Here is a 13,716-nt window from a genome sequence, read left to right on the forward strand (position 1 = left end):
CTGTATTCCATCAATCTTGATATTATAAGAATTTATCTGAATCTTTTGCACGAATGTATTCACTTATTCCCACCCCCCTTCACAAATGAATATTAAATCATCTATAAATCTATAATAACTTATGACATATTTCCTAAAAAAATCATTACTATATACATATTTGTTTTCAAACATGCCCATGAAAAGATTTACATACATGGAGGCAAAACCTGCCCCCCCATGGCTGTTCCACGAAGCTGCCTATAAAGTCACTTTTTCTTAAAAAATCATTCGTATTGCAATCTATCCCAAAAGTAAATAATAACCAGGTTAAACAGTATGAAATGTTGTGCATTCCTACAAGCCCATAATGTTAACACAAAAAATATGTATATATACACACTGTACATTTAAGTATATGTACAAAAGAAATTTTTAAGAAAAATTTACTTTATCTATGACAATTGATTTATTGAAGGTAATTAAGCGTGATTAGCATTGTATAAATAGGTGATGTCAGTGGTTATTAACTGATTCTGAAGAGGTCTCCGGTGAGGAAACGAAAGCGCTAAATCTGAAGTTTTTATACAATAAAGCTTTGAACTATTTGGTGTCGAGTTCATTTGGAATTATTCCTTGTATCACAAGGTGGAACTATTGGTGGTACCCACTTGATTAGGAGGATTGCCTTTATTGATTACCTCATGCCTTTATATCAATATTTTGGATGCAATGCTTAATTTATTTATTATTTTCTGACATTTGATTACCGGGAAAGTCTGATTGGGTATAAGCTCATTTTCAGTAGAGGCCCAGAGATAAAAGCTTGGAATTATTACAAAATATTTTGAGAACAATAATTTTACAATTTTCAAATATAAAAGAAAAACATTTGTTTAATTATAACAAATTAGACATAATATAAAAACAGTGGTTACAAATTAATACAAGTTACCATTTAATATTTAGAGAAATTTTAGATAGTTTGTAGAGAAATTAAAAGCACATTAGTGTCATACGAACAGGAATTCCAATTTGAAATGAGGGGAAAACAGGCTTGTAGTATATTTAGAGAGAAAGCCAGGGAAGAGAATTTGATAAAAGTGAGAAGTAAGTAAAGAAGGAAGAGCAAGGAGTTATAAGGAATGAAAAGGTACTTGTTCACATTTAGAGATATAATTTATCCTAGTTTTGATCAAGAACACAGCCAGATTTTAGCTAGGACATTTTTCAGAGTGATTTTGAAAGACGGGCGGGTATTGATCTAATGGATACAGGTAAGGAGTTCCTGGCCTTAGCATCCTTGTATGAGTACAGACAATGTCCAGCAGATTATATGCAGTAGGTTTGTAGACAGATAAGAGTTTCTGGTCAGTGGATCTCAATAACCAACTGGGAACATGGTTGTGCAGAATGTTTTTTAGTGCTGGCCAGGCAGGTGGATACTAGATAATTTTACAGGTGGTAATAAGCTGTGTATATGTTAGTTGATGAGGCTGTTCTAACAAATTTAGGCATTTTAGTGCTATACAGCCTTGAGTTTTGAAACAGGGTATTTGCTGCAAATTTAGCAACTTGGACCAATGGACAGGAAATCACAAGTTCATCCATGGCTTGTTACTTGTGGCCCTTACAGACAAGGGCAGTTTGTAGCTGCCCTAAGGCATAGGCATATACCAAAGCTGTTCTAGCCTGTGGTTATTGATAATTGGGAAAACTAGGTCATGAATGGCTAGGCTTAAAAACGCTCTAGAGCCATTAGCCTAGTAACCTCCTATGATCCTTGGCAGTAATACTGTTAGGGAAGGTATTTTAGTAACATATGTAGAGTTAGGGTTAAGGGCAGTGGCAGTGTTAGGGTTATGGTTAGGGGTGAGAAAGAAAATGTTTATTTTTCCTTTTTAATGTACATTCAATATAATGTGCACTCAGAGGAACCTGGTCTATATTTTACCTTTTGGCAACTGTTCCGCTATTGCTAACAGAATCACAAACATATATATATATATATATATATATATATATATATATATATATATATATATATATACATACACACACACACACACACACACACACACACACACACACACACACACACACACACACCTATATACATCTATCTATATACATAAATATACACGCACAGATCAATGTCAGTGGATTTAGTTTTCAAAATCTCGAAATTCATATTGGCGAAACAATATGATCAAATTTCTGAAAACTCAAACATTAAAAAAATAAACAAAAACACAAAATTCTATAATTTTTTTAGTTTTGCAGGGAGCAAGCTCCCACTCCCACACCCCCTGCTAATCATATATACCAACTCCAAGGTCGCACTACATTGAGGAAAATGGTAATTTTCCTGATCCTCACTGTACAGCAATCTCAATTAAAAAGTTTGTTTTCAGAAATTCTATCATACTATCTTGCTGATATGAATTTCAAGTTTCTGAAAACTTGCTCAACTGACACTCATTATATATATATATATATATATATATATATATATATATATATATATATATATATATATTATATATACATACACACACACTCACATATATTACTTATGTATATCTGTTTAATGTTATTACCTTTCTTCTGCATACCCACTTTAGATCAACTGTCTCTATACAAGATTACTACTAAGAATAATATTATCTTATGTTTTAGATGCATATGTTTGAATTCTATTATTAAAATAATCATTTAAAGTGCTAATATTTATTACTGATCAATGCAAGGGCATTTGTCTGAGAGGGGTTTATTTTTTAATATTTTTTTATGGAATATTTTAAAACATATAATACTATCATCACCACTCAAAAATGCCAAAAAATTTTTCTTTTCATAGTGTCAACATTTTATGTACAGTGATACATGCAGAAGTACAACTTATACAGTAGTGCTTGACATAACATTATTTTTGTCCCGGTCCCCTTCAATAACACACATCACACCAAATGACATTTGACGACCTTTATTAAATTTCCATAACATAGCTTAGATCACCAACTTTATTAATTACAACTATTCATGATATAATTGATTCTAAATACAGCATAACATCCTTGTAATGTTAATCAGAGCAGCATACCTACTCACCCTGCCCCAGTAAGCAGGGTCCATACCTCCACTCACTTAATTACTTTACTTACGAAGCAGCGTCCCAACTCACTTCATACACCATACATTGAATTACCTTCCACCAAATAAGCACCATCCTTACCTCAGCTTGCTTATCTATTCAGCAAGCTTCCTCCAAATACTCATTTCCTTTCCCCAAATCCTTGAAATGAACATCCAAACATCAGAGGGTGAACAGAAGAGGGCAAGCCTATCCCCACTGATAAATAACCCTACTCTCCACAAAAGAAAATAGGGTGGGTGGGTGGGTAGCAAGTTCACACCAAAATGTGACTGCTTAATCCAGCTACACTAGACTAAACCTCTTAAGCCCCTCCCCATCATTATCTCATTCCTCCCAACCATCCCTGCCTCCACTTAACCCTTTCACTTCCCCAACCCACTTAACTCCCCCTAATATTACCTAACCCGCCCATGAAGATGTCCCGGGACAACTTAGTTTGTTGCCAGACTTCATTTATATACATATTGCAACTTTTGAATTTCAACAGTCTAGCATTAATTGCTTCTCCACCCTCTTATGCTCCTGCTTTGCCATTTTTCTTTGCCTGTTTCCATCTCTCTTTGAAAAAGGTAGGTCTGATTTGGGAAGCACACAACATACTCACAAAGTTATTATTCACAAGCGCAGAAATGTTACACTAGAACAAACAGATCTGTTTTAATAGACTATTCTCTAATTTTCCCCTCACCACCATGATATGCTTTAGAAGTCTATCTGCCTGCTAGGATTTATGAATGAGAATTATACACAGATGTGAATGCCACTTGTGCAAACACACACTCACCCATGCACACACATATAGGCTAGAAGTCATATGCATTAATGGAAGTACACATTTCATCAGAACCTTGGTTAGAAAACAGCTTCTGAATATGCAGAATCATACTTAAAGTGCTGTGATGTAAAGTAAAGTGATGTGATTTCATCTTGAAATTTGAGCCTCAAGGTGCATGACGGACATTATTGCTTCACATGATTACCATGTTAGGGGAGTAATGCCCACTGGAATGGGTGAAAAGTAAATCACCGCTGCAGATGTTTAATAATGAAGTAGAAATAATGTGACTATGTGAATCTACTGGCATATTATGTAAAAGCATGTATGTACACACACACATATATATATATATATATATATATATATATATATATATATATATATATATATTTGCATAGCTGTGAATAGGAAACATTGTCCAGCAAGTACTTGCTAATAAAATATTTAGCACCATGTTTCATTTACCATACTGCTTTTCCAAAGTATTCATTCATATGCTAGTTAGTGTCATGCAAATATTCAATGGAGCCTGAACTATATTTTGAAATAACTTCCAAATAGCGAACCGTTTACAGTGAGCTTGTTAACATTCTGCCTATGCTCCAAATCTCTATATAAGCACAGTGTGTTTGTATATAGTTTCCTTACAACAAAAGAAGATTTAGGTGCAGTTAACTAAAAAAATATCTTGCAGAAATAATATTGCTTTGCATGTGACTTTTCATAGTGTGAATGCCCCTCTCATTTCTGGAGACTTTCATATGTGCCGAACATGGTTCATTTTTATATTTTGTTCTTCTGCTTCTAAGACATGCACCAATGTTTCATGTGCATTACTCATTCAGTTTCTAACTGTGCTCTGACTCTTACCTGTGTGTGTAGCTTACTGTGGTGGTGGTAACTTTAACTGAGTAATCTATATTTTACCTGTGCTGCATATTAAAAAAAACATATAAACTGGTAAATTATTTACTGCTCTCTATGAATGGAATTATCAGCACTTAAGCAAATATTCTTAACCTTACATCCCTTATTAGATGCTTGTAAAATGTGTTACATGATGTTGTATGACCCTACAATGACGGTCTATAAACAGAGGTTTTGTAGGAAGGACTGCCTTTTCAAGTAAAGTGTGATTTCCAGAAGGAAACATGCATTTATCAAAGTGTTAGACGATCATCACTGTTGAGGTGGCATCCTGATCCCCTGTGCAGAAATGGGAAAAGGGGGTTGTGGGTTGGTGAATGGATGGTTGGATTTTTTCTAAATCAAGCCAATAACATGTTCCAGGTTGTGATGACCACTTTGACTAAAACTGAGGAAAAGACTTGGACATAGTCCTGGGTGCTGGAACCATGGAGCCAGGGGGAGGGAAGCCCCCCACACACACTTTTACAGCTGCAAGACCTGTCAGAAAAAAAATTAATGAAGTGGAGTTTTCACACTGATGTGGCTTTGCACTTGGAAGTTAAACTAACTAAACTAGCTGTTATTGTTCTCTTATTGCTCTGTGTTACAGGAGTTATGCTGCTGCTTTTCCATTGGTTCTGCCAGAGTCATGCCGGTAAGGAGAGTTTTGTTCTTTTATTTGCAGGGGTGTGTGTGTGTAACATGCCCCATGTAGGTATACCTGGTGGTTAGTGTTACTCAGTCTCAAAGAGCCTGAATTCTTCACCCATACCACCACTTGTGATTCGGGGATCCATAGCTCTCAACTGTCCAGATTTTCTCAGAATATTTGGCTTATACTTTCGGTCTATTCCTCTTAAAATGTGTGGCTGTCTGGCAAATCACTGAGAACTGAATTCACTAAATAATGATAGCCCTTTAAGTTTAAGTCTTCCTATCTTTCAGGAAACACATGGTAACACAAAACACTTGATTTTAGCAACTTTCTAAGATTAAACAAGCAATATTTAAAATGTGCCTCGGTTTGGGGCCATTGTCCCCCCCCCCCCCCAAAATAAATTTTGGCTTTTTTCCAGATTTCTTGTGCTGCGAAGTTGAGAGATTTAGTTGAGTGTCGAGTGTATTTTTCAAGGAGCATAGAGCTTCAGAGGAAGAGATGTTTAGTGCTACTTATGCTAAGTTGCTTGGATTGCTAGTAGCACAACAGGTAGTATACTTGCTTTTGATGCAGAAGGCTGTGGGATCTACTCCCACAGTATGCAGATGGATCGCTGATACTGTACTGTGTTGTGTAATTTAAAGGGAGTGGATGCTGCAGTCCTATGAATGTCCTCCTTTGGAGGAATTACCTAGCAACTATGTTTCTGTTACCAGTTTGTCATCCATTCCCATTGCAAAATTACTACTTTATCATTTTCTTTTTAATGTAGCATAGGCAATTTATTCTTCAAGGGCAACAGGCACTTTAATTGTAGATGAAATAATAAAATATAATGCTATTTTCTAGCAGCAACCTCTTCATTAGTTACAGATCCCTTTAATGTGGAATTATTTAGATGACTTTCTTCTGCAGAGATTTTACATATTTACTGATATTGGTGGATTGTAATGACAGACGTTTGAGTGGCCTTTTATGGTTGAAATTTTCTGAAATGCATAGTTTTGACATTATTGGTTCATACATTGTGTTTCATTGCTTACTAGAAGATTGTTCCAAACTACAAATTTAAAACACATGCTAACAAATTATGCTGTATTATACAAGGAATATAACTTAACACAAATCAGTTTTTACAATTAGAAAGGTGAATCTAAGAACGTATACATGTATGCTTGCTCTCAGGATGCAGGAGATCAAAACAGAGGAAGAGACCAGTCACCAATGGAGTCCCACAGGGATCAGTGCTGAGACTTTTTCTGTTTGACATATACATCTCAAATGTAGAAGGAAATACCAAATGGCTTTGGCCAACTAACTTTGAGATGACTGCAAGCTAGGAGCAGTTATTGAATCCCCAAATGACTTAGCCATCATGCAGGAAGGTTTGTCCTAAACAATAACTGGTGCCAGAATCATGAATTGAAACTAAACTCCAAGAAATACATTATTGTATCCTTTGGGAAGTCATCTACTCCAGGGAACTGCCAAATTGACAATCCCCCCTGAGAACTGACCCAGTCGTTTGGCATTTGGGAACTTGTGTGTGCAATGACCTAACCTTTGACCAACAAGAGTCACAAGAAAGCCTTTTTATATTGCACAGCTTATAAACAGATTGATTTTGACTAGATCTAGAGATGTTATTGTCCCCCTTTACAAAGCCCTCATTAGGTCAATCATTTTATATAATGCCCACTTTGGCATGCATCTGTGCAGACCCATGCAACAATTGGAATGCCCACAGAGACACCTTACTTAAAGGATACAAGTCCTAAACAATGGGTCTTGCATGGACCACCTCAAAGATTTATCAGCATACTCAGTGTCCTACAGAGTGTTTACAGATGACAAACCTGGTATACAAGGCATTCTCTGACCCAGTACAGATGGACCTACTGAATATCAACAAGTCAAATGGCATCAGAAATACTCAGTCCAGGTATCTAAACTGAATGTTGTGGAGAGATGGATATATATCACAGAGGCTACCATTGTTCCAGAACAGACTATCCATTCAAATAAAACAAAGCTTATCCCTGTCCATATTCAAATGCAACTTGGATGGGTAATAGAAAATGCACTCCAGGATTGCCCCTCATGCCACTAATGGACAGAGGCAGTTCCTAAATGCTGCATCCCTTACATGGGTCCCCTCAAATTATCTATAGTATGATCACATTTATTCTCACTAGGGCTAATATACAATTATCAGCATGGGATAGGTAAGACCAATCAGGAAATGTTAATTCAAGCACCAAAAGGGCAAATGGCTAAGCTTAAAATGTCTTCCAAGTGAACCTATGTTGTGGTAGTAAATAGTTTTTAAAAAATTGCCCTTTTTAGGTCACTAAGTGCCCCTCTCACCCCCCCCCCCTCCCCAGTCATCAACAGCTTCCGGTGACTCTGGACACAATAGAATCAATGGCTAATGTTTTCTACAATTAAATAAATCTACATTTAATGAGAAAATATGAAAACAGCTCATGTTTTATAACCCTTTACTGTGTACTTTTATTACATGAAAATGAATTTGGGGATACATTCACCAAAATCATGCATACTTCACATCCAGAAGTTAGAACATAATTTCTTGCTGTGGGAAAGAAATAGAATTCTCTATTACTGTGCCATTTGAAAATGATATTTTCTTCAATATAAGCAGTGCGTCATTTCTTAGTGCACAATTTTCCAATGATCTGCACTATTACTAAGATGCTCAAATGATCTCTAGTATTTCAATTACTGAGATGACAGGCTGCCTTCAGCCTTTTTGCTAGTAAAAGGGAAAGATACAGAATGTATCTTTGTGTTGGCTGGCTTTCTAGAACATAGCCCTCTGTGGTCTCTCCCTTTGAAAGATGAACATACACATATTGTTTTCCTGTAAAACTGAATGCAGTGGCAGCTTCAGTCATTTCATGTGATGTGCTTAGAAAGTATTTTCCATTCCTGACAGACAGGATTCCATTATAACTTCTTAAAGCTGACATTTCTTCTGAAGATACATTGACGTGCAGTACTCTGTTTCACAGCTTGTTTTTATTGTAGTGTTTTAAACTATTCCTTTAAAGCATTCAAGATAAAATGATGTTTGTTCTATAAAACAATTGTAAAACTTCCCAGATGGCAATCAGTATGTACAAACATCAGTTTTACATTCACATCTGTACAGTAACGCTCTCAAAATCAAACTTGAAACAAGGGGCAACAGATACGTATGTCAAGCAGAACCTACTCCACTTCTATTGTTTCTGTTCGAGTGCAGAACTAAAGCAATAAATAAACAATGTCATACAGTGTTTTATCAAAAAATTGACCAAGTTGTCATTGCTCCATAGAAAGCGTTAGCTTCCAGGTCTTCTGTTAGACGCTTAAAAAAGTTGAGTGCGTTTTACTATATAAAAATCAACAAACACTAAATAAAATGAATAGTCTGTTACCCTGCATGTGTTATGTAGATTGTATATGTAAAAAAGCTCTTATATAATGTTGGGTACCGTCACTTGTTTAAGTCAGTCTGAGGCTATAAAAAAAGTTTTAGTGTGAAAATGCTGCAGTCAAGAAATTCAGGAAGCTTTCCTATTCCATTCAACGACAAGGCAAAAATTACTAAAGCTTTTTTTTTCTAGGTGCTTTTCCCCAAGCAAGTTATTAGTATTGCATTATGCACTATTTGTCTATAAATCTCAGTCAAGAGTATTAGTTCTGCATTAGGAATATATTCTGTGGGCCATTTTTGGAGAATGTTAGTATCTTTTACTGAAGTAATAATGCTACCTAATAAGTATTTATCAGCATACCGTGTTACCTATAGCCGAGTGATTTTTATATCTGGGAATAAAAGTCTAAAACAAAAGGTGACCTCAGTACAAAGTCCATTAGTGTGCCACTGTTAAGCCACATCTAGACAGAGAGGTATTCACCAAACTGAGTTTCTGCATTCTATTGCATTACAAGTGTTTTATACATTGACCTACTATATGGACTGACATTTTGTGGATTATATTTGTGAATTATATTCCTGTGCAGAAAAGTTCTGAATGTCTGAATTTAAAATTGTACCAAAATCCAGTAGCACCACCAAAGAACGCTCCAGTACACAAATTAGAAGAAAACGAAAAAGGAGCGTAACACCACAGACATAAAACTGGAACTTTAATACAACAAAAACAAGAACAGGATAAGCGCTTTCGGCATGTGCCTGAGGAAGTTCCAGTTTTATGTCTATGGTGTTATGCTCCTTTTTTGTTTTTTTTAATCTAAAATTGTTACAAGGGCATCATAGCCAGCCTTAGCATAGGCCAACTAGGCGGCCGCCTAAGGCGCCGCTTTAGTAGGGGCACTTTTCCAGTATTTATTTGGTGTAGGTAGACCAGGATGGGGGCACTGGGTGATGTGGTGGGGGGGTGCCATGGTGCCCTTTTGCCTAGGGCACCAGTTGACCTAAGGCCGCTCCTGAAGGGCATGATATAAAGCACAATGACTGAAATCTGAACAATTTTAAAGCTGTGCTGCAAACCATTATGCTGTGATCAGACATAAGTAATCCAGAAGTTAAAAATATAAGGTGCTCTCTATTTTCACAAAATATTTCAAAGAAGTGATCCTTGCCCAGGCAGGTTACGTGATCTTAAGCAGCAACAGTATAATAGACTGCCAGGCCTATTTCTCAATGTCTTGACAAGAAATCTGGGCAAACCATATAACTGAGGAACAACGGTCTAAAATCAGGGAAGAATTTTAAATACTGATCTTATAGACTTAGAAAGTCTTAGAAAGGGTGATTGCCATTGGTTGGAATATCTTATTTAAACTGCTAACACTGTGTTTTATGTGTTCTGATGAAGTCTAGTATCTTAGATGAAAGCGTTTAACCTTTTATATTGTTTTAAAATAAAAAAAGTTTTTTTATTTATTATCATGGTTTGAGCGGCTGGTTCTTGGTTCCACAGTGTTTTTTTTCGTGTGATATACTAGTTGTTGTAACTACGTGGTTCTAGTTTTTAGACTTAGAAAGTTGCCAGAATAACAGATTTTACATTAAAATTCACTTTAAGAAGGTTACAAAGTTAGAAATTGAATTATTTGCCATTACTTAGTGACTTCAGTCTTTGATGATTTGGAAGGAAACCACAGATTGTATGAGGAACAATCCAAATTTATGAGGGAAAATCAGAATATTCTGCAAAATTTTGGACAATTGAGAGGAATACTGACTGGCACTGTAAAATGCCATCAAAAGTGTGCAGTTTATATAAAAAGAGACTTAGTTACTCTGCTATGTTCATCTTACACAGAGATAGGACAATTTCCAAGTTAAGAAGTACTTATATGGGGGTGCATGGGTAAAACTACTTGCAAAAAAATATATTTTTTTCTGTTTGATAAACGGGTAATTGACTCCAATGTTACAGTCATATACTGTACTGTAAATTAAAATTGGATCACACTCGTGCTATGAAGCTGATTAAAGGTCAGTTTACAGTCCTGCAGTAATCATTGTAAAGGACAGAAAATAAAACTAAACACATTAAATGTAATACTCACAGTATGAGCTGAAACCATACTCCAAAACAGCCTGGATGCAATTTGCTTAAATCTGCCTTGTAAATGTAAGTTGGCCGATATTTTCACATTGGGTTTGGAAAACCTTGTTCTTTCTGATACATATTCATGTCATAATAATATGTTGTTGGTCAGCTTTTAAAATATTTACAAATACCACAGTGAAACAAAATACTTACATTTCTGCTACCATAATAATCCAGACTCATAAACTGTTCTAGTCTGAATTTATTTGATAACCTCCTGAGGCAAAAGTATCTTTCCTTATGGACTGACCTGGGAGCAATGCTTTAGTGCTTCATAGTACGGAAGTAGAAACCCAGGAATAAAATTTGTTATACTGTGATGTACATTTTCTTCCTGGCCTGCTTCATTAATATCTCCCATGGTATATGTCTCTGAAGCTTTTGTAGGGGGGGGGGGGTTAATCCTCAAACAGTTGGAGATTCAACTTGGGGACCCACAAAATGAAGTGAGATGGAATGACCAAGCTGCATGAAAGTACACTGCTTGTGACCATTTACTACCAAAAAAAAAGTTGAATTCTGAATCAACATCAGACTGAATGCTAACCTGTAAACCTGTGTCATTGTTAGCTACTGTTTGTTCCACTGCATTCTGTTGACAAAAGAGTCACAGCCCAGGTGCACTGTCTAGTTAACTGCTCAGGGTCATAGACTGTGTTGTGTCATTCCTGTCTGATTACATCACTAATTCTTTCTTACTTTCTTTCCATAAACTGTGACAACAAATAGTGCTCAAACAGTATAAGACATCCTTAACTCCCTACACCCTTCACTGTCTGCATACTTCTCCTGAGATCTCTGAATTCATAGACTTAATTCAATAGCTGAATCCTTCTGACAAGAACTCCCCAGACCTTCCTCATCAGCTTCTTATAATTAACTGCCCAAAAGTGTTCCATACAGCTACAATTACAACCTTGTTTTCATAAAACCATCTTATGCATGTCTCTCCTACAATGCCTAATTCAGGCTATACTCAAGTCTCCAAACTGTTCATCCATGGAATGCATTCAGAACCTAGAATTATTCTGAAATTCAAAAGAAAAGAGATCAAAGGGAAATGCATTAAAAACCTTAATGCTGATCAGTTTTATTTTATACTCACCATAAAGACAGTAGTGTTTTACTCAAGAATGCGGTGGAGCGGGTACTTGGTTTTTGCCCTTTTCCCGCTGTGGTACAGTCTCAGAGTTGGTATATATATATAATTTGCAGGGGTATGTGGTTGTAATATTTGCTCTTTTTGTATTCAGTGTTTTGTTTTTTTGACAGATTTCTGTTCAATCTCTTTTCTTTTTGACATTCAGAACATTTGCAGTTCTGAATGTATTCCGTCATCCACTACCTCATGAAATACATGCTTAGTATGTACGAGAAGCAATGCTGCCTAAGCCAAAAGGGGGTTGAGAGTAACATTTTTCCACTATCCTGAACTGTCTGCATTACTCTTGAGAAAAGTAAGATGGCAGGACATGAGTAAAGAAACATAACCATGAAACTCACTGAGAAGCACTCTGTTGCCCAGACTTAATCTTGGTGTCATTGTCCAACATTTTCTCAGCTGTTTGTCGTTTTGAGAAATAAAATGGTCTTTTCTCTAGCACACCTCATATGAGGATCATGTCCAGAAATACATTGCAGTTAAGCATCCATTTTTGAGGGTCAGCTTCTGCTCTGGTCAACACTACACTAAGGATATCCTCTTTGGATGAAGGTAAGATGCCCACCTGATCAACTCTGAGTCTTGCACCTGATACCAAGTTTCCATGGCAGCCTGGAAGAAAGGTAACATCAGGTTTCCCACAAGCTTGTTAATCTATCGCATGGCTGTTGTATCCTCTGTGAGGATATAGAGAACTCCTGCTTTCCACTGATGTTTAAATGCCTTCATGGCTAAGATCGCACACATTACCTTTTTGATACTGATATGATTTTTCTTCCAGGTTCTGTCTAGGTAGTGTTTTGAACTGTAGTGCTCATAGAAATTTGTTTAGCCTTGCTAGGTATAAGACGGACTTTCAATGGCCAATAGTCCTGAGGATAATCATAAGCCCTTCTCACGGTATGGTACTCTCTCTCTCTATCCAACTGACAAAAGTGACAGGATAATTGGGTTGATAAGATGTATTTGTTTTCTGGGTACTAAGGGAAGCTATTTTAGCAACTGAAGTATGCATCCCTATCTCAGTATTTTTAGGACCAAAGAACCCTGGGCATTTTTTAATGCACATTCAGGAGCAGTCTAGAAGAGCCTTATTTTTGCATGAGGAATGGGAAAAGGAGTAGCATAGCAGAAATTGCACTGGTAAGGGAGTTAAACAGCATGAGGATGGAGCAGCTCTGTTGAGTCGCAGTTGTTCCCTTGACCTACCTTGGCTCCAAGCCCTTAAGATTCCTCTTTTGGTTGCCTTGCCATTTTTTCTGAACTGGCTTTGCTTTAGGCTGCTTTTCCTTATGTTGCCTCTGGTGAAAAGACCAACATTTAGTGGGATAACTTCTAATGTATATGGTAAGAAGGTAAAACAACTGCTTCACTGCCTACAGTCTTCTCATTTTCTTCCAGCTTTTTAAAAACCTGCTTAGCCAAGGGTGCAAACAGCAACTCCTTATCTAACAGGATATTAAGGAGGAAGGTCCTCAC

Source organism: Protopterus annectens, chromosome 15.part0 (genome assembly GCF_019279795.1).
Source record: "Protopterus annectens isolate FY-2018-M chromosome 15.part0, PAN1.0, whole genome shotgun sequence".
Classification (NCBI taxonomy): Eukaryota; Metazoa; Chordata; order Ceratodontiformes; family Protopteridae; genus Protopterus; species Protopterus annectens.